A 24,540-nucleotide genomic window follows, 5' to 3' on the forward strand; every position below is an offset into this window, starting at 1 on the left:
GGGTATTCTAAGTGCAATGCCAGACTCGGATATTCTGAAAAGGAGCCCCCCATAAGCACAAGTAGTAAGAACAACAATTAGCCAGATGGTGGGGATCCTAGCACTCGGGAGGTAGACACAGGTGGATCTCTGCGTTCAAGGCCAGCCTGGTCTACAGAGTGGGTTTCACATATGCACTTGCATACACACACATGCACTTATGCGCGCACACACACACACACACACACACACACACACACACACACACACACAACTAATACAAAATAAATGACAGGTAAACCACCTGAAACGCCTTTGCAGTCAGAGTAGGCTATCTGATAGGGCGGCACAACTTAACTCCATGCTGCCCAATCAGACAGCCTGGATGACAGCTGAGCACTCATCCGGTGCCTGAAACAGCAAGATGTTCGTCTATAGCTCTCCCCAACATGAGGTGCCCCCCACACTCCCCCTAAACACTCCAGAGGTAAAGCCAGGTGACCGTGCGGGTAGATGCAGGCTTCAGACCAAGCCTTGCAGACCTAGGTTCAGCTTGATTTGCTTTTGCTACTGCCAAGGCTCTGGGAGCGTTCTGTTCCTAGTACAGCCTCCAAACTCCACAGTGATGCTGTGAGAACAGACAATTGAAAAGGACATTGGCAACATTTAAGAGTTATCTCAGTCAAGTAAGCAGGGTTTCAGCTTTCTCACTGGATGTGGGAAAAATCACTTCTTCATGCCAGAACTGATTTTGAAGTCGGTCCTGAGAAGGAAAATAACCTGACTGTTTGTCGGAGGAAAGGGGCTGTTTATTCTGAGATGAGCAGTCACCTTGCAGAATGTGTATCTAGATCAGGAACTGGTCCAGGGTCCTTGGGAGGAGTTGACAATTATTTCTCTGGTTTTAGAGTTTTGCTTTTTCATTGTTACGCTTGTTTTGTGCTGTCTTGGTACTCACATGCTTCCTGACTCGGCCGGCCCTCCCCAGCCCTGAGATCATGCACCACTACACTCAGCTCCGGCTGTGTGTGTGTGTGTGTGTGTGTGTGTGTGTGTGTGTGATTTTTTTTAAATAATATTTTCATAGGAATTAGGTTGGTGAGATTCTCATTGGTTGTAACATCCTGGGTCCTTGTTCAATAAGAATCTACTCACTAGTCTTTCAGCATGGGCTGATTTCACTGTCCCAAGGGCTGACAAAGGGTACAGCTTACCAGGGAGAACAGGAGATGTGAGGCTCCGCCCAATCCTTCCATACGGCCACACCCTTGCTGAGATAGGGGTGGTCTTTGTGGGGTGGGGATGTAAAGAGTGGGGATCCTGGATTAGACGGTCCAAGCATAGCTAGAAAAACTACACCGAGATTCTTCAGGACAGAGTTGGAATTGTGTTTGGGAAACAGGTCTGAGCCTAGAAGCTTTTCCCCCAGAAGTGAGAGGATACAAGCACGGGAGGGCAGAATTCAGCGGCATGATTATCCTGATAATAATGTTGAGAATGTGGGACCAATATGGCTTATTTTGAGGCACCCAGAAGAGAGTGGTTTTGCCCTGAGGTTTCAGGTTATGGGAGCCTTGGGAGCAATTCTCCGTGAGAGCCGGCCGCACAGTGGGTCTTCAGCTCAAACGATAGTGTGACTTGTCTGTAGTAGAAAACTCTCCATCTCCACGGCTCTCTTTTCAAAAATAGAACAGTGGGGCAGGGGAGCATGTGAGTCCCTGGCTGGCCTCTTCTGGTTTGCCTTTGGCCTCAGGGGCAGCTGTTCTGTGTTTCCAAGACTCTTGACTTGAAGATAAGAAGTTTGCACTTTGGCATAAACAAGCTTCTGATTGTCAGCCCCTGGGTCCTGCAGTGTGGAAGAGAGTTTACACAGCAAATTGGAAAAAAAAAAAAAAAAAAAGGTCTGACTTAGGAATGGTTCACTACTTAGATTAACAGGAAACTCGTCCTGGCTAGGTGTGGTCTAAACTTGTCATCTATGGAGACATATTGCATACAAAGGCATCATGTAGCCAGAGTTAGTAGGAAAAGAGGTAGCATTCATCACTTCATGATTTGAGCCATGTCCAATGCCATGATAATAAAGGCCAAGGTATTATTCCCTTCTCTTCAGACCTCACAGTCTATTGTCCTAAGACTTGTTCATGGGTCAGGGGATGGCCTCAGACCCAGCATTGCATCATCAGGAACACCTGTCTTGGAGCCCGACTTGCAAGGTGACGCACCTCACTTCTGCTCCTGGGCAGGAGAGCAGCACGCTCTAACCTACCAATCAGCCTGGGCAGGTGTTGCAACAGTGTGGGTAGTTAGCCCACAGTGTGCTTAACAGATTTTCCTTGGCAAAACTGCGCTTATGCGGTGAAGAAAAAGGTCGCTGGGCTGAAATTTAGGGGTACTAGAGACCCACTGCCAGCCCCCAAGGTGAAGGTAGCCGAAAGCATCAGAGGCTGAACTGTAGATTCTTCTTCAGAACTCCTCACTCTGCCTTTTCTTTCAGAGGGGCGGGGGAGAATGCTTTTCTCTCCTTCAGAAAGTGACGTGTAATTTATGCACACATGGAACGTACAACTCTTAAGCATATAACTCCATGCAATTTGACAAATGCATGCTTTTGGGGCAGATCCACAGCCATCAGGCTCCAGAACAATCCTATCCACTCAGGAAGTTTCCTGGTGCCCTTTTGTGTACACTTGCACTGGAAGCAGTTGCTATTCTGAATCCAGTATCGGTCCTTGTACCTGCTCACACGAATAACATGTATACATGTGTGCTCAGTCCCCGAATGAGCAGATTTGGAGCCACTTGTCTATGAAAATGTATACGCAATTTCAAACTGCAGCTCAAGTTTGAAATGTATTTTGGAAATGCATGTGAAATACGATCTACATGTGTTTTCGTCCATCCACATACCACACACTATTATTTAGGCTTACAAATAAAGGAAATTATAATGGGTGTTGCATTTTGTAAAGTGAAATAGGCCAAACACAAATATAATTATGAGACTCCACTAATAGAGATACCTACCCTAGCCACAGCCATAGAGAGAGAGTGAGAAGGGTGGCCAGGGAGGCAGGGATTGGCCTGGTATAGTGTAGAATTTCAGTATGAGGTGTTTAAAAAAAAAAAAAAAACTTGTGGGAATTGATCCTGGTGGTGGTTGTACAGTATGAATCTACGCCACGTTACTGACACGTATGCTTTAGAACCCTTCCAAGGACAACTTGTAGTAACTTTTTTTCTCAATGAAGAAGTTTAAATAAGCAGCATAAGCACTGGGAAAGTATGGGTCTCATGATCTCTGTTCAAGACCCTACCTGTTTCTTTTATTCACCTTTCAGAAACCCCTTTTATTATAAAAGAAGGAAAAGGCTGGTGTCTTAGTTTTTACTGCTGTGAGCAGACAGCATGGCCAAGGCAACTCTTATAAGGACAACATTTAATTGGGGCTGGCTTACAGTGTTCAGTTCATTATCATGTCCGAACATGGCAGCATCCAGGCAGGCATGGTGCAGGAGGACCTGAGAGTTCTACATCTTCATCTGGAGGCTTCTAGGAGAAGACTGGCTTGCAGGCAGCTAGGATGAGGGTCTTAAAGCCCATACCACAGTGACACACATACTCCAACAAGGCCACACCTTCTTCTAGTGCCACTCCCTGAGCTGAGCATATTCAGACCACCACAGCTGGGCATGGTGGTCTGGGGGGGGGGAGGGTGCTTTAATCCCAGCACTGGGGAGGCAGAGCAGGCAGGAGGGTCTGACTCCAGCCTCCCTACCCTACTTCCCACTCACCATCTACTTAGGGAACTCCATGCCAGCCAGGGCTACACAGTGAGAACCTGCCCTCCAAAGGGCAAGAACAGAAGCCAGACTTCAACTAGAAAACACTCATCTTCCGATGCTCCCCACCTAGGTCTGCTTCAGAAAGAGATGTACCGGGTGTCTTCCCCTTTCTACAAGGACAGGCGACTCCTTTTGGTTTAAATATTCATTGGAAGTCTGAAGGTTGGTGTTTCCAGCCATTGGTCATGTGGACATGTTGTAATTTATTTAACCATTCCTCAGAGGCTAGGTTGATTCTGTTTCATCCCTGTAGCTGGTAATGCTGTGAAAACTGTCTTGTGTGTGTGTAGAAGCCTTCGTGTACATTGATTATTTCTTTGGTCACATGCATGTGTAATATGTGTGCAAGGCCTCTGCAGTTGCCATGCTTCTCGGGAGCTGCCCTGTCCCTGGCATGGAGTCAGGGTTTCCTGCCTGAGAGCTACTTCATGGCCTGTGACTTCAACACCGGAACTCTGCATTTCAGCTGTCAAGCTACGTGGTCTTGAACTCCATGGTTCCTTTTATTAAAAGCACTTTTAAAATGCTGGTTGATTAAGGGTATCGTATTACTTAAAAACCAATTCTGTATTTTCTTTCTTTTTAACCTTTTTGCCATGTAAAGGAACACTGCCGGTGGGGTCTCTGGGTCAGGTGCATTTCCCTGGAAGAGAGATGTAGGTGGTTCTGTAGAGAAGTACAACAGTGATATTCAGAGGAAATAGGAAGGGTAGCGTGTCCTCCTCCCTATTGCGATGAGTACTGCATCTTCTGCGTTTCCTGCGGTTGCCTCTTATGTGGGCTGGGAAATCGGGGAAGTGAAGAGTGGGAGCTTTGTACTGTGAAGAAGAGGGGTTTCCCATCCATGCCAATGTGACTGCTGCCCCTGCGGCCCTGTCCTTCCTTCCCTGAGAAGTGGAGCAGGTGGAACCAAAGAAGCATGTTGCATGGGAACGGTGCAGACTCCTGGGGGCTGGGACACCAGATTTCGACTTCTGCTTCTGTCCTCACCGGGTCTGTGACCTTGAGACATGAACTTGGCGTCTATGGCTTTCCCACTGTCAAGTGGTGGGGACAGAGAGGTGATCTAACTGTCTTGGGGGCAGAGCATAGCAAACAGATGACTACTGATGTGCTCCGAGAATTACGAGACGCTGTCCGTGTGGAGAGCAGTCTTGCCGAGACTTGGGCTTGTTGCTTATCTCTGCAGATAATTTTCCCCTCGTGTCCACCCAGTGGGTCTCGTTAAGGATATTTCTGAAACTAGAGCCAGCTGGGCTAGGGGTTCAGGGAAGCAGGAAGTGCCAGGTGCTTGGAACATTTGGATATTACAGCATATTGGCTCCCTCCCCCAGCCTAGTGGAGAGGATATTTAAGACTGGGTTTTCTCATCTGCATGTGTGCTAATTGTGTTACTAGAATTTGAGTAATGTGATTTTTTTTTTTTTTTTGTGAGAGATCAGTTAAATTGAATTTCCTTTTCATTATAAGCTATCCTGTTTGACACAGGATTTGGGATGGCAGTTACCACCATAAGCCACCAGCCCTACTGTGATCTTCACTACAAATGTCAAGTGTTTCTGAATTTTATCAACAGTTCTGACAGGAACACACCAGAGTGCTTTGAGACATAATACAGGAGCTGCTTAATGAGCTAGAACCTGTGGCTGCCTTCCCGGGGCGTGTCAGGGGTTACTTTGGCGTGTTTTTGTTATTGAGGCGTGGAGGTTCAGAAGAGTAGAGGCTGTGAGTGTTTCTTGGATACTGACGATGTCCCAGGCAAAGAGATAGTCAGTGGCAGCAATGAGATAGCTGTACCATGGTCCCAGACAGAGCAGGAGGCTCTCTGGAGCCTAGGAGATGAAGGCCAGCCTGGACCGCTTAAAGAGGCCTGGTTTCCACAAGGAAAAGAATCCAGAAAGGAGACTGAAGCAGCCTTTGCCTTCAAGTGAGTCAGCCTAGTAGAGCAACCATCAAATAACAGAATCAAGGCTGAGAGAAGGGCAGAGAAGGGTGGGCATGCCCTAGGGTCCAGAAGGAGCCCTGCCTCCATCTTCAGAGGCAAGGAGGCCTTCTGTTCATGCCGAGACCTGAAGAGTATGGAAACTCTTCTGGAAGGCGACATTCCAGTTGAAGAATGACACGTGTCTACTGAATTTGGAGCTGGGCCTGCAGGAAGTGAGGATGGCTGAGGAATCATGGCTGGACTAGTGAGGGCAGGAGTGTGGACTTGACCCAAGAGTCTGACCTTTGTCCTGCACGGTATGGAACAAAAAGCATTCTTAGTAAGGGTTCAGTGTGTTTGGACATGCTTATTTGACATATCATTTTGGTTTCTGTGTAGCTGATGAGTGAAGGGAACCAATCAGGAAGCCACTATGGTTATCACCCAGCTAGGTGGCTGTGACCTTATTGGGATCAGAGTGGCGGAGGAGACTGGAGGAGAAGCCAGGAGCCAGCTTCAGATGGACTTGACCATGGCTCTGCCTTGGACAGGATGGCTGATTGGGCCACTGAATTTAAAGAGAGCTAAGTGAGGATGAAGAGTTCTGTTCTAGGGCTGGTGACAGCTCTGTGTAGTCACTTGCTACCAACCAGATGGCCCAAATTTGATTTTTGGAGCCCCATGGTGCAGGGAGAGAACTAACACTAGAAAGTTAAGCTTTGACCTACACACACACACACACACACATACATATACAGACACACACACACACACACACATACATATACAGACACACAGACACACACACACACATACAGACACACAGACACACACACACATCCATACAGACACACAGACACACAATACACACACACACAATTAAATAGGACTTGTAAAAGGGTTGTTCTATGCTAGCCATTATTAATTAATTAATAGATTTTGAAAATATTTTGTTAATTGACTAAAGGAATACAAATTATAGATGAATGATTGATGCTGTAAAGACACACTTAGTATCTAGATCTTGATAGCTCTCCCTCTCCTTCTCCCTCTCCACTATCTCCCTCCCCCTCTCTCTCATGCACACAAGCACTCAAGCACTCCACTACATTCTTCATAAATGTAAATGGGGTCTTTTTAGAGTTCTTTTTCCCCCTAAGTGCAAATGCTATGAATATTCATTTATTCCTTTAAACTGTAAAATTGCTTTCCCAGGATGCACTCAGTTTCCAGCCATGGATGCCTTCATGAACAAATGATATGGAAGATGTGTAACTGTTTGTGATTATTTGGTATTGGGCTGTATTAGGACTTTAGAGCCTGGCGACAGCAGGGAGATACCATCTGGAATTAAGTCAGTATAGCTACTTATCTGTCCTTCTGCAGCCTAGATGCTTGTGTAAACAGCCGCTGGTGGGCCAGCCTCCGCGGCTACCCTTCCATATTTATTTGTCTGTATTATTTGCACCTTATGGTCTGGTTGCAATCATAAAAGTCATACAGAACACCGCCCCCACCCCCACCCCGGCTTCTTTCTTTTTTCTTTGAAACAAGGTCTTACTGTGGAGCTCACGGAGCTCCACCTGGGATTAAAGGTGTCTGCCATCATGCCTAGCTGTGTGACTTGGTTTCTAAGCCACTCTGCCGTGGTTGTGTGTTCTGACTGTTAAAGCCCAGCTTGGCATGGTAGCACTTGCTTATGATTGATCCCAGCACCGAGGAGGCTGACAGGCAAGGATCAAACGTGATCGGCCAGCCTAGGGTATACAGTGAGACCCTGTGACAACAACAAAACGTGCCGTGAGCAGCAGCAGAAAGCCCCACCATCAAAGGAGTCGGCCTAGAAGCAAGTAGTATTACAGAAGGAAAAAAGTTTGTCTTGTTCTTCTGAACCTGAACAACTAGTTTGATTATCATATGAGGAGGGTGATGGAGTCTGGGGAACCAGTTGGTGCCTGGGCTCATAGAGGTAGCATTAATTTAAAATCAGAATGCCCTCCGGATGCATGGAACTCACAGTTGTGACAATGATCATTTTAAAACATACACACATACACGTACTCACTTTACCTCTTACTGAAGTGAGTGGGAGGCAGCCTCCCAGGGGACAGGTCCACCAGGCTGGGAAGCCTGGAGGATGCTGGGAAATGGACCTCCCAGGAGGGATGGGGGTGGGACTGATTGGGAGCCTGGGAGGAGTATGGCCTCTGCACAAAGTTGCAAAACAGCTCCCCTGGGGGCATCATGCTTAGGTTGCTGGGGTAGGGCGGTTAGAGGGTTTATAACTCACTGCCTGTAACACAGCCAGCTTTTGGAACAGCATCTTTCCTGCTGCTGGGGTCACAATGAAGGGTTCAAGTTTCTTAAAAAAAAAAACATATATATACATATATATATGTATATATAGTGAGAGTATATGTATGTAAACCACGTGTGTGCTTTATGCCCACGGAGGTCAGAAGGGGGCCTCCGATCCCCTGGAACTGGAGCTAATGGATGGCCATAAGTCACCAGTGGAGGCTGCGACAGAAGCCAGGACCCCTGGAAGAGTGACGAGTGCTCTTACGCTAAGTGGTCTCCAGCCTTCCATTCAAGATGTTTTAACACTGAAAATGAATCTCATTTCTTAGAGACATGTTTGTTCTCGTGACCCCTGTCAGTAGCTACCTAGACATTGACAGTCACGTTCCCCGCTCTGTGACCTAGTCCTATCCTACACAACCGGCAGACTTCCAGGCCCGTGTCCCTCTCACATTTCCTCTTCCTCAGTTAGTCCTCAGGGGGCACTGGGGGTCTATTCTTATTATGTTATTGCTGTGTTTTTACTGAGAGTAAATGTAAAATGACCTGCTTGTGACCTTTGACTTAAGCTCACCTGTCCCTTTCCTTGCAAAAATAATGCAGAAAGCATCACCTGTAGCTAGATTCATTACACACTAGGAAGCTGGACAGAAGGAAACATTTTCTATAATTAGACCATATCCATTAATAAGAGGAATTCTTATACATGATATATATGATATCAAATGTAATGTATGATGTCATATATATGTAAAATCAATCATGTCACCTACAGTGGAAAAACATATATAAGTTTTCAGTTGCAGGCACAGAAAACAAGTACGGGTGTGTTAACTCACTCCTATAATCCCAGCACACAAAAGGCTGAAGATGAGAATTGCAAGTTTGAGGGCAACTTGGACTTCACAGTGAGCTCCGGGCCAGTCAGAGATAGAGACCCAACAGCCTGTCTCAAGAAGAAAACAACAAACAAGCAAACAAACAAAAACAAAAGCAAATGCTTACTGCTCACTGCTTTGCCACTTTAATTTCAGAAGGGATAGACAGTCTTTGTCTCATTGTTGTGTTTGGCTGAGACGGTCTCATGTAGTCTGGCTATCCTCAGATGTGCTCTGTAGCCCAGGATGACTTTGAGCTCACAATGATCCTCCTCACAATGAGCTCCATAATGAGCAAGTGTGGGGGGCTTACAGGTGTGTGCCACCATCCCTAGGGCATTATTTCAGTATGTGACAAAGTGTGCATTGTACTTCCTTGCTGGGCACACACTTCTTCTGTGTAGACCACTTCCAGTTTGCAAAGTACATTCTCAATGGCCTGCCTAGGGGTAGAGCTGTGTGCTTGCATATGTCTGTGTTGCACGTACCTGTCTGAATTTCCCTCTAAGACAAGAGTACCTTCACCCTGCATGATGCTCCCAACAGGGGCCCTCCAGGACTGTGGAGTCTGCTGACCAGTGCGATGATACAGAGACCTGAGTCAGTGATCTCAGGTTGCTGATAGCCTTCTCTGCAAGCTAGCCTCCCATGCTCTTGGTGCCTAAGCCCCCTTCCTTCCCTTTTTTGGGATCATGGAAAATCATGATGAAGGAGGAGAGGGCTGCTCCAGGTCACCATTAAGGCCTGAGTTGCCCCAAGAACCAAGTAGCATCATTGCAGGCTCCGCCCCTCCCCCACCTGTCCTTAACATTCCTAAGCACGACTCTGACTTGTGCCCCATCTCTCTCTGCCCCTTCTTCATCCTCTCCTAGGCTAACGTGGGCACAGTTCCCTCTCATACGCAGCGTATGTACCACTTTCTTAAAATGTAATCGTAGTGTGAAAAAAAAAAGTGATGCGGGCTCTCTGGACTTTAATTGCCAGTTCCTTCTGGCACACAGCGCAGTCCCCTGCTTTTCAGCACGTTTTCATAAGTCAAGTCTGTTTAAAGGTTTTTTTTTTTTCCTGCCAGGCATTCATTAGTTTCAGATTGAGTTGCCCTGGTTGCTGCTGTGATGAATTCCTTCCCTCTCCTCAGCAGCCAGCCCCAGAGGAGGCAGAGGAGTCCATTGATTCCACCCCAACCTTCTGAGAAGAGCAGCCGTGCCTCCGGGTTATAGGGACTGTTTTGCACTGTTCCTCCTCCATCTTCCCATGATGCCCTAGGGCAGGGCTGCTGTGTGATGTCGTCTGCACTCTCCTTGTCTGTAGAGGTCTTCTCTTATAGAATTCTGCACACAGTAGGAACTTCAGGTGGGCTTGCATAAGTTAGAGTGAAGGAAACCGTGGAAGTGTCTGGGACCAGTGTGATCTCACTGAGGATAGTGTAGACAGTGTAGGATAGTGAGATAGTGTAGACACATCTCTGTCACACAGAGCCCATTCTTCTCTATGAATGAAGGGTCAGTGAGCCAAACTTGTCAGATGTTTCCCTAAACAAACACACAGACACACCCTGGTAACCCCGGTGTGCATGGTAAGCTCAGGGTGTACATCAGGAAAGCCGAGGATACTTTGAGCAGGGAAGGATGGCCGGGACTTGTATGTAGGTCTGGCATCTGCTTCTAATGTCCGCTGAAACCGGCTGCTTTATGCAGCCGTTCTGCAACATGCACACAGCACACAGGGTCTAACGGTGTAGCCCAGGTTGACCTCAAGTTTGCCCCAGCCTTCTGAGGTTGCTGATCACAAATGTGGACACCGTACTTGGTTTGAATACAATTTTATTATTGTGTTCGGCGAGAAGGTTTTTCCAGTGAGGTAAAGCATGTGTTTTCTGAGGCAGTTTCTCTTGAGGGAAGTTCAGAGTCTGCACAGATTTTAATCCCAGAGGGTCCATTGCAGGGAAGCCAGGTAGGAGGTGGTGATGGATGTAAGGCTCACAAACAGAAGCCCTTCCTGGAGCTTCCCTCTCCTGTATCTAGTGTGCGCCTTAATAAATAAATGGCAGTCATTTTCTGTGCAGGCAACGTGAGCAGTGGTCTTCATGGGGACAGTCTGTGTGTGGGTGACACAGAAGGGACAAAAACCTCTTAGTGTGAGGATTCTATTTTCTCACTATTGCACAAAGAGAAAGAGGGCGGTCAGAAATAGAACCAGAGCACCCTCCCTCCCCCAGCTTCCAAGGAGGCAATGAAAGAGAAATGTATCTGGGACTCACCTGTGTGCCCATCGATCAGACAGAGCAGAAATCTAATATGCTAAGTTGCCACTAGGGTGCAGGTGCAAGTCTGGGGGGGAGGGGCAGAAGTAAGTGTGGTATGTTTAAATCTACAGCTCTGTTTTGTAAACGGAAGCTCTTCTCCCTGCCTCATACTGTTTTAAGAGCAAATGTTTCCTTACCGAGATTATTAAGTCGTTGGTTACACAACCTTGGCAGCATTTTGGTGGTTTTCTTTTGAGGTCGCCATTAGCCTGAACTAAAATATTTATACACTTGGTTGAAATAGGCTAGATTATGTTAAACAAGGAGTGGGGTATAAAACAGACCTTAGAAAGGGAAGCATGGGTTTGCCCTGAAGGTGATAGTGAGACTTCTGAACTGATCCTGTAACCTTCCAGGAGACAGGGCAGTGGGCCAGCCTTACAGCGGCTCTGAATTCCACAGAGTTGCCTATGTTTGTGGTTTCCCACAATGAGGAATAATCTTATGTGTGTGCTGCAGTCTTTCCTGGGAGTAGACATCACAGAGGCATGAAAGAGAACACCTTTGTTTCTCTTTCTCCGGTTCCATGATGTGGGGGTTTGTGGAGAGGCAGGAGGAGGGAGTAAATGTAACCAGCCATCTTTCAACGGACTGAAAGTCATTTGTAACTCAGTCTTCTCCATAACACAGCAGTCTGGTCTTGGTAACTATTACAGCTTATTGCAGAAAGGTGCAATAAGTGATGAAGATTTTCTCCTTTCTAGAACCAGCGATAAACCGAAAAACTGAATAAAAACCCTTACTGGGTTTTCTACTGTCGATTTCCTAGAGTCTTGTAGTGAATGGTGGCTGTCTGAAAGCATATGTTCCTTCCATATTGAGTAGGAGAAAAATCTCTTTATCCTAAGATTGTCAGGGAGATGGGCTCCAGAGCAAGCAGACTCTTCCAGCCCCAAGGCTTTGGGAGCCTGGGCAGCGGCAGCTTGTGACTCCCCACCACGCCCACAGCAGTTGTTAGGATCTGAAGGAACAGACCTGCTCTGAGCCAGATGGCAGGAGGACCCAGGAAGCCTCTGCCTGCCTTTGTCTCATCTGTGTTCACCTTGTGACTCTGTGAGTGTGCTCTTTGCCTTTGCTGTAGGTGGCGGTCCCTAAGGACCCAAGGGTAGTTCCTTTCTTCTGCAGCCCTGCATGAACAGCACATCACTGGCCTCCACTACAAAGGAGTCTTTGTCAGAACCAGCCAGGGCCTTTTCTTTTCTCACCTTCCCCACGATTTCTGTTACTAGCCACCTATTCATTCACTTGGGGGCTTGCTTCTTTCCCTCAGTGTGATGGGAGCTCTGCCTTGAATGGTAATTGGCTTCTTCCTCGTCCTGGTGAACTGCACAGTGCTGATGAAAATGGGTGGATCATAAGACAGCCTGTAAGACCACAGCCAGAGCCCAGGGCTTCCCTTCTCATTAGGTGTCAGGACTGTGTGTGTGTGTGTGTGTGTGTGTGTGTGTGTGTGTGTGTGTGTGTGTGTATGTTGCTTTGTACTAGTAATTGGTGTCCGATGATATGTTTTTGGTAGAAATAACCAAAAACAGTATCGGTTGACTACCTAAGCATTTCTATTTACTCTGGGGTTATCATCCCTTGACCTATGCAAGAAACAATAGAAAGGCTGCAGATATTACCCAGCAGTAAAGTGCATAGGCTCGAGGCTCATTTTCCAGCAAGGAAGAACCAGAGGGAGGAAAGGAGGGAGAGAGAAAGAGAGAAGGAGGGAGGAAGAAATCCTTTTAAAAGTTGAGGGACTAGAAATTACATGCAACTGAGTTATTATTAGGTAAGCCCCCAGGTCCTTGTGTCTCAGCCCATTCTGCACTGGTCGCTGCTCTCTGCCCGTGCCTGAGACGTGTGCTGTAGACATCTCTGCTTCCTTTCTTCTCTATATAGCGTGATGGGAAATTCACACACAGTTAGAAATGCTGTCTTACACACCTGACTCATAGGAGTGATTTGCGTGTGTGTGTGTGTGTGTGTGTGTGTGTGTGTGTGTGTGTGTTGTTTTGTTTTTAAGACAGGATTATGTAGCCCTAGATAACTCCGAGTTTGCTATATCAATGATTTTAAACTCCCAATCTTCCCGCTTCTGCAATCCCAAATTCTGGAACTACAGGAGAATACCAACAGGCCCAGCTGGGAATAGTATTCCTAGACATTTGTGTGACAGACTTTAAACTTTTAAAATAACCATCTCCCTTCTGGTTTTCTTTGCACTGTCTTCTCTTCACAACCACTCTTAGTGTTTGCAGTGAACCAGACAGCCATGCTTCCTGGCATAGGCCTTTAATCCCAGCACCCAGGAGGCATAGACATTGGGTCTCTGTGGTCAAGACCATCTTGGTGTACTTAATGTGTTCTAGGACAGGTAAGGCTAAGTAGAGAGACCCTGTCTCAAAAAAGCAATGACGGCCTCACCCCTAGGTACAGTGGAGTTTCGGGTACAAGGAGATGGGAAAAGAAGCCTTAGACTTGCCTCCTCATCTGAGCTGAACTCTTCCATGTCTGCTAATTAAGTAAAGACATAGATCAGCACCTATGATCTATCTGTTTCTATCCGTTCCCAAGGTAACAGTGGAGTCACTGAGAGACATGTTTTTATCAGTACCATTAATCTGGATGCTAAGTGGTCAGATAACTTGTAAAGTCTTTGAAATTTGAGTTTCAGACAAAGGCTTTCTTTATTGGCTGCCTTCCATTCTCCTTCCCCCCTCGCCCACTTAGGTAAACAGGAGTAGAACTTCATGAAGAAATCAATAATATGTAGATGGGTGAGAATTTTCCCCTCCTGGGGGAAGTTTTTTTAAGGAGAAAATTGGTTCCGAACACTATGGCTCCTGTGTTCCCTGGAAGAAGCTTCCAGAAACACAGCTGTCTGAGGTAAAGACAGAGAGCTTGATCTACATCAGAACGGAGTTAGGAAGTCAAGGGGTACAGCTTTCAGACTCAAACAGGAAAAACCCTCGAAGTCCAAGGCATGTGTTAGAGTCCTGAACCAGGAAGGCCCTCTGCCACTATTAAACAAAAGGCAGAGAGGGCACGTCCGTAAGCCACAACCTGTGCCTAGATGGGATGGCTCTCATTTGTGATCAGGAATGGAGGAAATCGAAGGTCGCCTTTGAGCTCTCCGGTTTCTGAGCTGTGCCTGAGACAGATGGCTGCTTCTCCAATGAGCCGGTCTGCAGCCCAAGAAGCTGCAATGGAGCTGGAAAGTGCAGTAGTCTTCCTGGATAGGAAAGACCCCTGAATAGAACTTTGTTTCCTTTACCCTGGTGGCCAGGGCACCGAGGGGAGGAAGTCCTGTACGTTGCTGGAAACTCACCTTCAGTCAAAAAGTAAACTCAGAAATCTGGCAGGTGGGGTGTAGCTGTGCACTTTGAAAATAGGCCAGCCTGTTTGCTTACTGTCAAGAATGGCTGCTGTAGGACTCAGTTTCCTAAGGTTGCCAGCTAGGATGTATTTAAAATTTAAGAAGACTTTCGTCTACCTCCGAGTTCAGGGGAACGAGGCGATGGTTGCTTTGCAGTGGGAGGCGCATTGTGGCTGCCAAGTAGCAAAGCCGGTCTACTCTGTAGCCAAGTCTGTTGTGCTCCCCTGGGAAGGAGAACTTGACTCCAGGGGAGTCCTTGTGGGTGACTCAAGAACACTCTGCTCCTCCCCTCTATCTCTTCTTAGATTTAAAGGACAAAGGAAAGAGAAAGCATAGTGCCCACTCCAAGAGTTCACACCCCGAGTCTGAAAGAGTTCATGCCCAAGCTTGTGTTCCTTAAGTACGAGACACATGGTTTGTGGGCTGCCTGTCAGGGTCTCATTATTGTAACCCTTAATCTACACTCGCTGCACCTTTCTTCTTCCTGTGTTCTTTGGAGGGGTTTTGTTTTCTTGGCTTTGTTTTTGACACGGGGTCTCATTCTACAGCTGCGGCTGAAAGAGAGCTCTCTCTGTAGACCATGTTGGTCTCAGACAGCCTGCCTCCTCATCCGGAGTGCCTGAATTAAAGGCACTGTTACTTTTTGTTTATCTGGGGGTGCAGGATCTTATATAGCCTAGGCAGACCTCAAAGTCCTGGTATTTTTGCCCCCACCGCCCTACTGCTGGCTTTAAGGTGTGAGTCACCACACCCTGTTCTTACTGCTCCTTATGTAATCTTTCTTTAATGGTAGCCCTATCTATCCTTCCTTCCCTGAAGAATAAGCCAAGAGCCAGGATCCCTTGAGGAAGTAAGCAGAAGACAGTGGGTCAGCAGAGATTCCTTACCTCTACACTCAGGTGATCTTCTGACCGACCCCATTCTTAGGATCCTGCTATCCTTGCTGCAGAACACTCTCTCGTCTTCGGCCACCCATTGAGTTGTTTGGGAAGAGCGCTCCTGTTGCTGTCTTGTGCATCATATAAAATAAGAACTCCAGAGGCTCTACCCAGGCTCCTTTTGGAGGCAGCAGGCAGTTCCATATCTACCAAATCACCTCTTGTGAAGTTCTCATTGCCCCCCAGGGCATCTGGGCACAGTTCTGCTCAAGGCTCCGAATTCCTTTGAAGTTCTCTAAACCAAAGCAGTTGGACATCAGCAGAGGTATGGAACAGAGCACGCTGAACACGGGCTGTGCCCAGGTAGAACGACTTTCCTCTGCATGGGTTCTACCTGTTCAGGACATTCTGCTCTGGGCATTACGGAATGAGGAAGGGAAGAGTAACACGGTGCTCCCTCCAGGATCACAAGCAGGTGGAATAGGATAGAAAGGTCCCTTCTGAGCTTATCGTTCAGATAGACGCTAGAGAAGAAAAGTGACATTCCTACTCCTGCAGGCTGTCTCTCTCCCTAGCCCAGCCCACGAAGGTTACCTGAGTGATTCCATAGAATCTTTGAACTAAAGCTTTTGATGCTCTGCAGGACTAGATAACCAGTCCCAACTTGAGGCACATCCAGATTCCCCTAGGAGACGGTTATTGTCTTAGATGCCTCAACATCCTAGCTACCTAAGACTGAACCCAGGATCACCCAGGGCTCCACACTACTGATTGCACAGCTGACTCAGACCTTCCAGGCTGGTGTCTTTGAGGTGTTGCTTGGACATTGCCTCGGTGCCTGGCCTTCTGATGTGCCAGTGAGCTGTGCCTTTGATGTGGTTCACTCCCGCCTGAAACATCCAGTCAGTCTCTAAGCCTCGAAGGTGTGGACATGGTAGCCAGGCTCTCAGCCAAGGAAGAAGTCCCACCCTGTGACCATGCGGGTCTCAGGTGAGCAAAGCGCCATACAGAGCACACGAATGAGTTGTTTACCATCGTTACCTCAAAGCAGGCTAGCATGGTGTGTTCAGTTTCCTCTCAGCGAATAGCCTCTTATGGGTCTGTTTGCTAGGAGTCCACCCAATTTTAGTGAGGACTCGCCTGTTTAGCCTTTTATTATCTTCTGGGGGTAGAAATTTCTTAGAGTTTACTGCCTCTTTGTAAAACACGAATCCCTTTTATTTCGTTTAACACCATCTCCTGCGGGTGGGTCCAGCCTTTTGACATTTTGATAGTTTGCCTTCGAGAACCGCACAAGTGGGAGGAGAAGCCCTTGGACTTGCCAAGGCTCGATGCCCCAGTGTAAGGGAATGTCAGGGTAGAGAGGTGGGGAGGTAGGAAGGGGTGGATGGGTGGGAGAACACGCTCATAGAAGCTGGGGGAGGGGGGAATGGGATAGGGGATAGGAAACCAGGAAAAGGGTATAACATTAGAAATGTAAATTAAAAAATATCCAATTTAAAAAAAAAGAGGCTGAGGGAAGAGAATTGCTAAGAGTTCCAGGCCAGCCTGGGCTACAGGGCAAGACTCTGTTCCAAAAACCAAATCACGGGGTTAGAGCAATGGCTCAGTGATTCAGAGTGCATGTTACTCTTCCGGAAGACCTTAGTTTCATTTCAAGCACCTGTGTCCAGTTGCTCACAGCCACATAATTCCAGTACCAGAGAATCTAATACCCTCTCCTGGCCTCCTAGGACACTTGCACCCATGTGCACAAACACATACACAGATGCATGCACCTACATATAAATAATAAGATAAATCTTTAGGAAAAGAAAAAAAAAAGAATGGCACAATCAGCTTACAAAACAGCAAAACAAAACAAAACAAAACAAAACAAAAAAGCATAGCTCTTACTATTTTAAGGAAGCCTCCGATTTTGTATTGTGCCATGCTCCTGGCTTCCATCTCGGCTGCCTGGAGATGTCATCCCTGAGTGTGCATTGTCCTGGAGCTTTGGAATTCCACCTGATTCTAGAATCCTAGGATGTGACCTTGTAGTGCCAGACATTACAACAGAGATCACCCTTGAAGATACTGTGGTAAGGAAGTAGGTCAGACACAGAGAGACAAGTGACACATTTATAGAGACAGAGTACACACAGCAGCAGGGGCTGTGGGAAGTGAGGTGGGTTATTGGAGAGGGATTGTGGTAAAATAGTACAATTGAAGGTTAATGCCACAAAAGGTGGTGGCTGTTATCTATACTGTATGGTGCTGTAAGAATAAAACTTAAGAAAGAAAAATATCATCACATACTCATGCAGTCATTGCTTTTTCTAGGATCCTTTTTACAAACATTGCAAAGGTCTGAGTTCTTTCTCTCTTTCTTTTTTTTAAAAAACAAAATATTGTATAGTTCTGTATCCCTCAGGCCTTTTTTCTGGATTCTACCCAAAGCCTTGTCTGTCCCTTAGTAACAGTTATTGTCCTCACGAACACTAGTCAGGCATATGTCCTCTGGAAACATGTAAGACAGCTCTAGTCATGTGCTATAGGGTGAAGGTGACACCATCATGATTAGGGCATCAGCGTATAGAGTTATGAAACCTCAGATGTCTACAAATGCTGAAAAGCTGTGAGTCCTCCTGTGGCTTCCTTCAGAAGCCTCCTCTTCCTTTTCCTTCTGGAGAAGGTCACCTTCCAGGGTGCACCTTGGCTGTGTAACACCTGTAGGTATTAGGTCCTCCTGTGGAAAAGACATTGAGTGTGGCGGTCTTGGTATCACTGGAAGTCAGTAGAAATTAAAGGAGAGAACTTGAAAATACAGTCATTTGCCACTTCTGCAAACAGTCTTATGTAGTCACTCAAAAGTGCTGACCTTTGCTTTAAATGGTCCACTGAACAGACCAGAAATGTTACTGATAACAAAACGCACAGTTCAGAAAATGCAGCAGCAGCAGCCAACAAGAAGAACATTCTTAATGTGTTTCTGTCCAAAGCCCAAGTGGAAAATGGTGGGCACCTACACCCTATATACTGACAGAGTGCTCCTTTGAAAAGTCTTCATTGTAGATATAGTAAGAAAAAAATAAATGTATTGCTTTAAAACCACTGTGCAGCTGGGGACATCTCTCAGTGCTATAGCACTTGCTATGTACATGAGACCCTAGGGGTCGACCTGAAGAACCCCCAATGCCATGAGGCTCCCTGACTGCAGTTACACGGCCCACTTGTTGAGCCTTGGATATGTAGGGTATGTTGGTGCTGGTATGGTGAAGGCCTGGTATGTTGGTGAGGTACGGTGGAGATGCACATGCCATCTCCGTCCAGAGCACACCAGGAGCCCTCAGTTTAAAACATGAAGACCTTCTCCTCTCTCGCTCGCTTATCCTCAGACAGTTCTGTGTGTTTATGGAGGCCCAGCCAGGGCAGTTATGGAGTTCAGTGGCAGAAGGGTCAGGTGCTGGCCGTTCTCTATGCTTCTGCTTGCTGTCGATTAGAGAGATGGCACCTTTGTCAGTGCATGCCTGGCCCCTGCCTTGGAATGCTCTTGTATTTCTACACTTATTCCCATATCCAAATGAAGGCTAGACCCACGCCGTCCACAAGCTTTCTTACCTGTGGTGCACGATTGGAATGTTGAGGCTGAGATGTGGAGATGTGAGAGCCACAACCTCCACCTTGCTTTCAGCTACCCTGTCATTTTCTTCTGGGGAAGAAACCCAGGGCTGGGTGCCTGCCGCCCCACTCTCAGCCTGAAGGTAATCTGAGTTTGGAGACTGATCCAGTCTAGCCACCCTGGTGAATAAGCCAAACAGAACCCCCTTTTATTCTGAAGGGGAAAAAAAAGAAGGTTTGAGGTTAGATACTTGGCCTTGGCAGAGCAATTGATAGACCTTTCTTTATGAAGACCAAGCAGGAGCCTAAGGAGCTGTTTCTGGGGATAAAGCATAAGGGCTAGAGTTTGGATCCCCAGGAGCCACGGAAAAGCAGCAGGTATGGTGGCTGCCTGTAATCCAACGCTTGGCAGGCACATACAGGAGATCTCCAGGGCAGACTGGATGGTTAGCTAGGCTTTCCAGAGTTGGTTAGCTCCAGTGCAGCCAGGGACTCTGCCTCAGTAGCATGGAGAGTAATCAGGGTAGGTAACGGATGTTAACCGTGGGCCTCTGCATGCATGCACACATATATGTACATGTGTGGGTACACTAGTACATGCTATATGCATACCCCAGAGCTTGAACATGTGAAACCCCCCATACATATGCCCGAATAAAATCATCACGTAAGACTCTGAGCTATCAAGAAGAAGGATGACCAAAATGCAGATGCTTCCACTCCTTCTTAAGAGGGGGAACAAAAATATCTATAGGAGGGGATAGGGAGGGAAAGTTTAGAGCAGAGACTGAAGGAACGGCCACTCAGAGCCTGCCCCATGTGTGGCCCATATATATACAGCCACCAAAAGTAGATAAGATGGATGAAGCTAAGAAGTGCAGGCTGACAGGAACCGGATATAGATCTCTCCTGAGAGACACAACCAGAACATGTCAAATACAGAGGTGAATGCCAGCAGTAAACCACTGAACTGAGAACAGGACCCCCTTTGGGAGGGATTAGAGGAAGGACTGAAAGAATTGAAGGAGCTTGCAACCCCATAAGAACAACAATGCCAACCAACCAGAGCTTCCAGGGACTAAACCACTACCCAAAGACTATACATGGACTGACCCAGGGCTCCGAACTTCATATGTAGCAGAGAATAGCCTTGTTGGGGCACCAGTGGAAGGAGAAGGCCTTATTCCTGCCAAGGTTGGACCCCCAGTGCAGGGGAATGCCATGGGGGGGGGAGAGTAAGGGGGAATGAATGGGGGGAACACCCTTATGGGGGAAGAGAAGGGGATAGAGGGCTTATGGACAGGAAACCAGGAAAGGGAATAACATTTGAAATGTAAATAGAGAAATATATCCAATAAAGAAAAAGAAAAAAAAGACTCTGAGCCATATTCTTGTGCAGGTAGGTCATGTGCTAAGTTAGAAGTTTTGTGTTAGCACCCCTCGTTTGTCTTCCCTCAGCATTAAGGATAAACACAGAGCTATTGTTCCTTTCTGGACATTAGAGCTCAGTCTGGATGTTTTCTGAACCAAGCGCTTGGGATTCAGCACCAAGGTTCAAATCAGGAAGTGACAAGCACAAGCACTCCAGTGGGTCGGCGTCAGCCTGTTCTAGCCACAGGGCTCCTTTGCGTGTACTCACTCCCCTGTGCAGTTCGCACCTCGGCTTTCCGATCTTTGTGGCCACTAAAGCAGCATAAGAGGTTCAACACACTAAAATGAGAATTCACTGGGGATATCTGTTAGGATAACTGGGTCAAAAATCTAATCAAGGGTCACTGCTAAGGTTTTACTGACTCATTTTTAATACGGGTTATTGTTTAAAGAGAGCGCGGTGTTTACAGAAACAGAGTTCCTTGGCGCTTGGGTCTGGGGTCCTCTTTGCCTCACGTGGAGAGTGGTTTGTTCCATGGCCAACATCATCTCAACCCAGAGGACAGGAGGGGCTTGGCCAGGTTTTTGCCACACCTGCAGTTTGTGTACACTGGCAGAAAAATTCACACAGAGGAGTGGTTTGTTATGCTCATTAAGTGATTTATTACACAATTAAATTATTTCTAAAACTCTCTTTTTCAGAAAGTGTGCAAAGGTTTAGTCACCAAATGGCCCCTTTAGAATGGAGCAAAACCCCTTAAAGTCTGTTTGCTTTGTTGCTTTTTCCTCCCATGTCCCTCCGGGGTCCCCTGGGTAGTGGCGTGGGTCAGCTTTGTCTCTAGGAAGAGCATGGCTTGACATGGCAGGATTTTCTGGAGCTGGAGAGGATTGTCCGTGAGTATGATCCTGGCAGGAGACAAAGAGAGTGGCTGCTTAAGCAGAAAGACAAACAGGAAAATAATTACCAGCCAGGAGAGACAGCTGCCAGAACCCTAGCGTCCAAACACACAGAATGCGCCAGCAGGTGCCCATTAAGGCTGAGTGTGGGATCTGTGCTCCTCTGACCACCTAACACACAAAGACGCCAATGAAGATTAATGACCCAGCTGTAAAAATGATCTTCAAGTCAATAGTGCTGAACCCGAGGGAGCAGCATCTTAGCATGCAGCAAGCTGGCTGTGGGTGCGACTGTCAGGGTTTCCAAAGGGTTCCCTTTACAATGGGGCACACTCAGCCAGGACACAAATCACTCTAACGACCTAACATTCATCTCTACTGGCAACATCACCTCCTTTAGTCTCAACAGAATTAAAGATGTAGAAGCCTTTTAAAATTTAACAAACTCTGCACAAAGCCAGATTTAAAAACAAAACAACACAAAAAAAAAAACATTGTGTCCAAAAAATGAATCATTGTAAGAGCATCTGAAATGCCAATGAGTTCCACTTGAGGCATCAATGTCAATGACTTTATCAAACAAACTAACAAACAAAAAACCATATACCTCTTCTTTCCCTTTCCGCTGTCTTGAGAATACTGCTTTGCTTGGACCCTGGTTGTGGTGTCTGCAGTGATCATTGTACTAAACCTGTTAGTAATCCTGGAGGCAGCTATGTCATCCTATCTGCTCAAGAGGAGCCCAGTGCAGGAAGGGCTGAGTGGACTTGCTCAGGGCTAGGTACTCAGAGCTTCTTTACTGGTTTTAGGAATTGCAGAAACCCACTTCCCCGCAAAAAACCCAGAAACAGATAGTCTTCCCCCGCCCAACTCCAAAGCCCCAGGACAGATGAGCTCTCCCTCTCCCAGCACGGCATTGTCCTTTTTCCAGTTATGCAAGGTGGGAGTGTTTGTAGCCTGTGAGGGATCTTGTGATTATCTCCATTCCCCAGGTGGGGAGGCCAAGGTCAAGGATGTCAGATAAGTTGTCCAGGGTTGGACACCGGGTTGGACATTGGTTCTTATCTGTGCCCCGCAGGCTAACAGCACACATGTGGTTAACTGTTTTGTTAGTCCCTCTTCACATTTTGTACAAGACCCTTCTATCCACCTTCGTTCTTTACAGATCCTTGTGAGGTTCATGGAGGGTAAGCGTATTGTGAACACAGGCCGGGTGTGAGTGAGTGCCTGTCATTGTGACCTCGGAATCGCCATGAAGATTATGTTTGGTTCCCTAATTCCTTCCTGCTGCCAACACTGAGGCTGCTGAAAGAGTCCTCAGAAAAGGAAGAAGGTAGAACGGGGCTGAGGACTAAACACCATCCCTCCTCCTCCCCCACCTCCCAGTCTCTGCTGACCAGACAGACCAGTGCTTACGGTTCTCTGAATGAAGGACCCATCTAGGGGAGGATGCCATTATACATGTAGTTCTGGCTTTGCAGAGTATCCTAAGCTCATCAGGGTCTAAAGGTCACTTTAACTTGGCCTGGGAGCCAGAAGCCAGCACAGCCCCCCCAGTTCTGTGCAAAGGAATGTTTTAGCTACCCTGGAAGGTCCCTGAGTGTCCTTGAGCTTGTTCAGCAGCAAATATAATCCTTGCTTATTTCACTTCTGAATTTATCCTGGGCCTTATACCCAGAGGAGAGAAAAAGCAAGCAGTTATCTCTCTGTCTCTGTCCCTGTCTGCCTCCCCCCCCCTCTCCCCCCCCCCTCTCTCTCCATCCCTACTCTAACAGCCCACCATGCTCCACTAAACGACTGGTGCCTTTACTAGCCCTCCCTTTATCACAAATAGCTAAAGCCTCTGTACGAGTGAAGACTTTTCAGATCTGAGCACCCCAGGGCAAGGTGTTCTCACTTTTAAGGAGCAGGATCATGGCAAGCTAATTCTTTTTGGTGTTAAGGCTCTGCTAGAATTTCCAAAACACGTGTCTATGCCACAACCTGAGAATGGAATGGAGTTTTACTTGCACCAGGACATCTGCACCAGGGTATGTCACAGGCTTTAAAATAAGCAGATGAGCCATCAGCTTCAACTGTTTTGGTCTTTGTGTTACCTGGGATCCAGCTGAGACCACAGGAAAAGCAGCCCTGTCACCAGAGCAGCCCTAGGGAGTAGGCTTGTCAGGCCCATGGCCACAAAAGCAGCATTGGGACAGCAGCCTGTGAGATCCCTGGAGCTGATGCTTACCAACCTTCTCTTTGGGGATTGGAAGGGAGCCTGGACGTGATCATCACAAACTACATTTCTAAAAAAGTGGGTGTTGCTGTTTTCAGTCAAAGCCTTATTTTTCCCTGGGTGTTCACTGCTCTCCCTGGGTCAGAGGTCTTTATCCTCCCTTGAACCTGGCTCCAGCCAGCATTGTTCTAGATGTTCTGAACATGGGTGTTTCCAGTGTCTAGTGAGCTATGCAGGCAGCAGACAGAGAGCAGACAGAACTAAACTTAGTGATTGAAAGTTTATTGGTAGCTTCCTTGGTCCAACCTGATCCTCAGCAGTTTTCGGTTACCTAGAAATCTACTTTAACGATTTTTTTTGATGATTCTATGAACCAGCCTAGATGTTAAATATGCCTTTTGTACTTCATTTCTGCCCAGGGGGTCACTTACCCTTGATCTCAGTCAATAATTTGGTAATCAACTTTCAGTTATTGAAGTTTTAGTTGCCTGTAATAGAGAAAAAAAAATTTCCCTTTCTTTAAATTCTTTTGGGAACTTTTTTTTTTAATTTTTTATTTTTTATTATTAACTTGAGTATTTCTTATATACATTTCGAGTGTTATTCCCTTTCCCAGTTTCCGGGCAAACATCCCCCTCCCCCCTCCCCTTTCTTATCGGTGTTCCCCTCCCTACCCTCCCCCCATTGTCCCCCTCCCCCCAACAGTCTAGTTCACTGGGGGTTCAGTCTTAGCAGGACCCAGGGCTTCCCCTTCCACTGGTGCTCTTACTAGGATATTCATTGCTACCTATGAGGTCAGAGTCCAGGGTCAGTCATTGTATAGTCTTTAGGTAGTGGCTTAGTCCCTGGAAGCTCTGGTTGCTTGGCATTGTTGTACATATGGGGTCTCGAGCCCCTTCAAGCTCTTCCAGTTCTTTCTCTGATTCCTTCAACGGGGGTTCTTTTGGGAACTTTTAACAAATCACAACAGTGGATATGATATT

At 46.9% G+C, this 24,540-nt stretch overlaps 1 protein-coding gene and 1 long non-coding RNA gene across 8 annotated transcripts in view; one reads left to right on the forward strand and one right to left on the reverse strand.

Moving 5' to 3' along the window:
- Ankh (ANKH inorganic pyrophosphate transport regulator) overlaps window positions 1-24,540 on the forward strand; it is a 127,873-nt gene that overhangs the window by 8,953 nt on the left and 94,380 nt on the right. The gene's annotated exons all lie outside the window — the stretch shown is intronic.
- Window positions 1,817-24,222, reverse strand: LOC120100754 (uncharacterized). 4 transcript variants are annotated; one of them, XR_005500759.2, is made up of 3 exons: window positions 17,368-17,456; window positions 15,481-15,766; window positions 1,817-11,024 (listed from the first exon to the last, which is right to left on the reverse strand). It is a non-coding gene; the product is annotated as an uncharacterized LOC120100754 (long non-coding RNA). The 4 variants fall into 4 exon arrangements; XR_010064157.1 differs by having other exon boundaries at window positions 10,734-14,449; XR_010064155.1 differs by having other exon boundaries at window positions 15,481-24,222.

This window comes from Rattus norvegicus, chromosome 2, assembly GCF_036323735.1.
Source record: "Rattus norvegicus strain BN/NHsdMcwi chromosome 2, GRCr8, whole genome shotgun sequence".
NCBI lineage: Eukaryota > Metazoa > Chordata > Mammalia > Rodentia > Muridae > Rattus > Rattus norvegicus.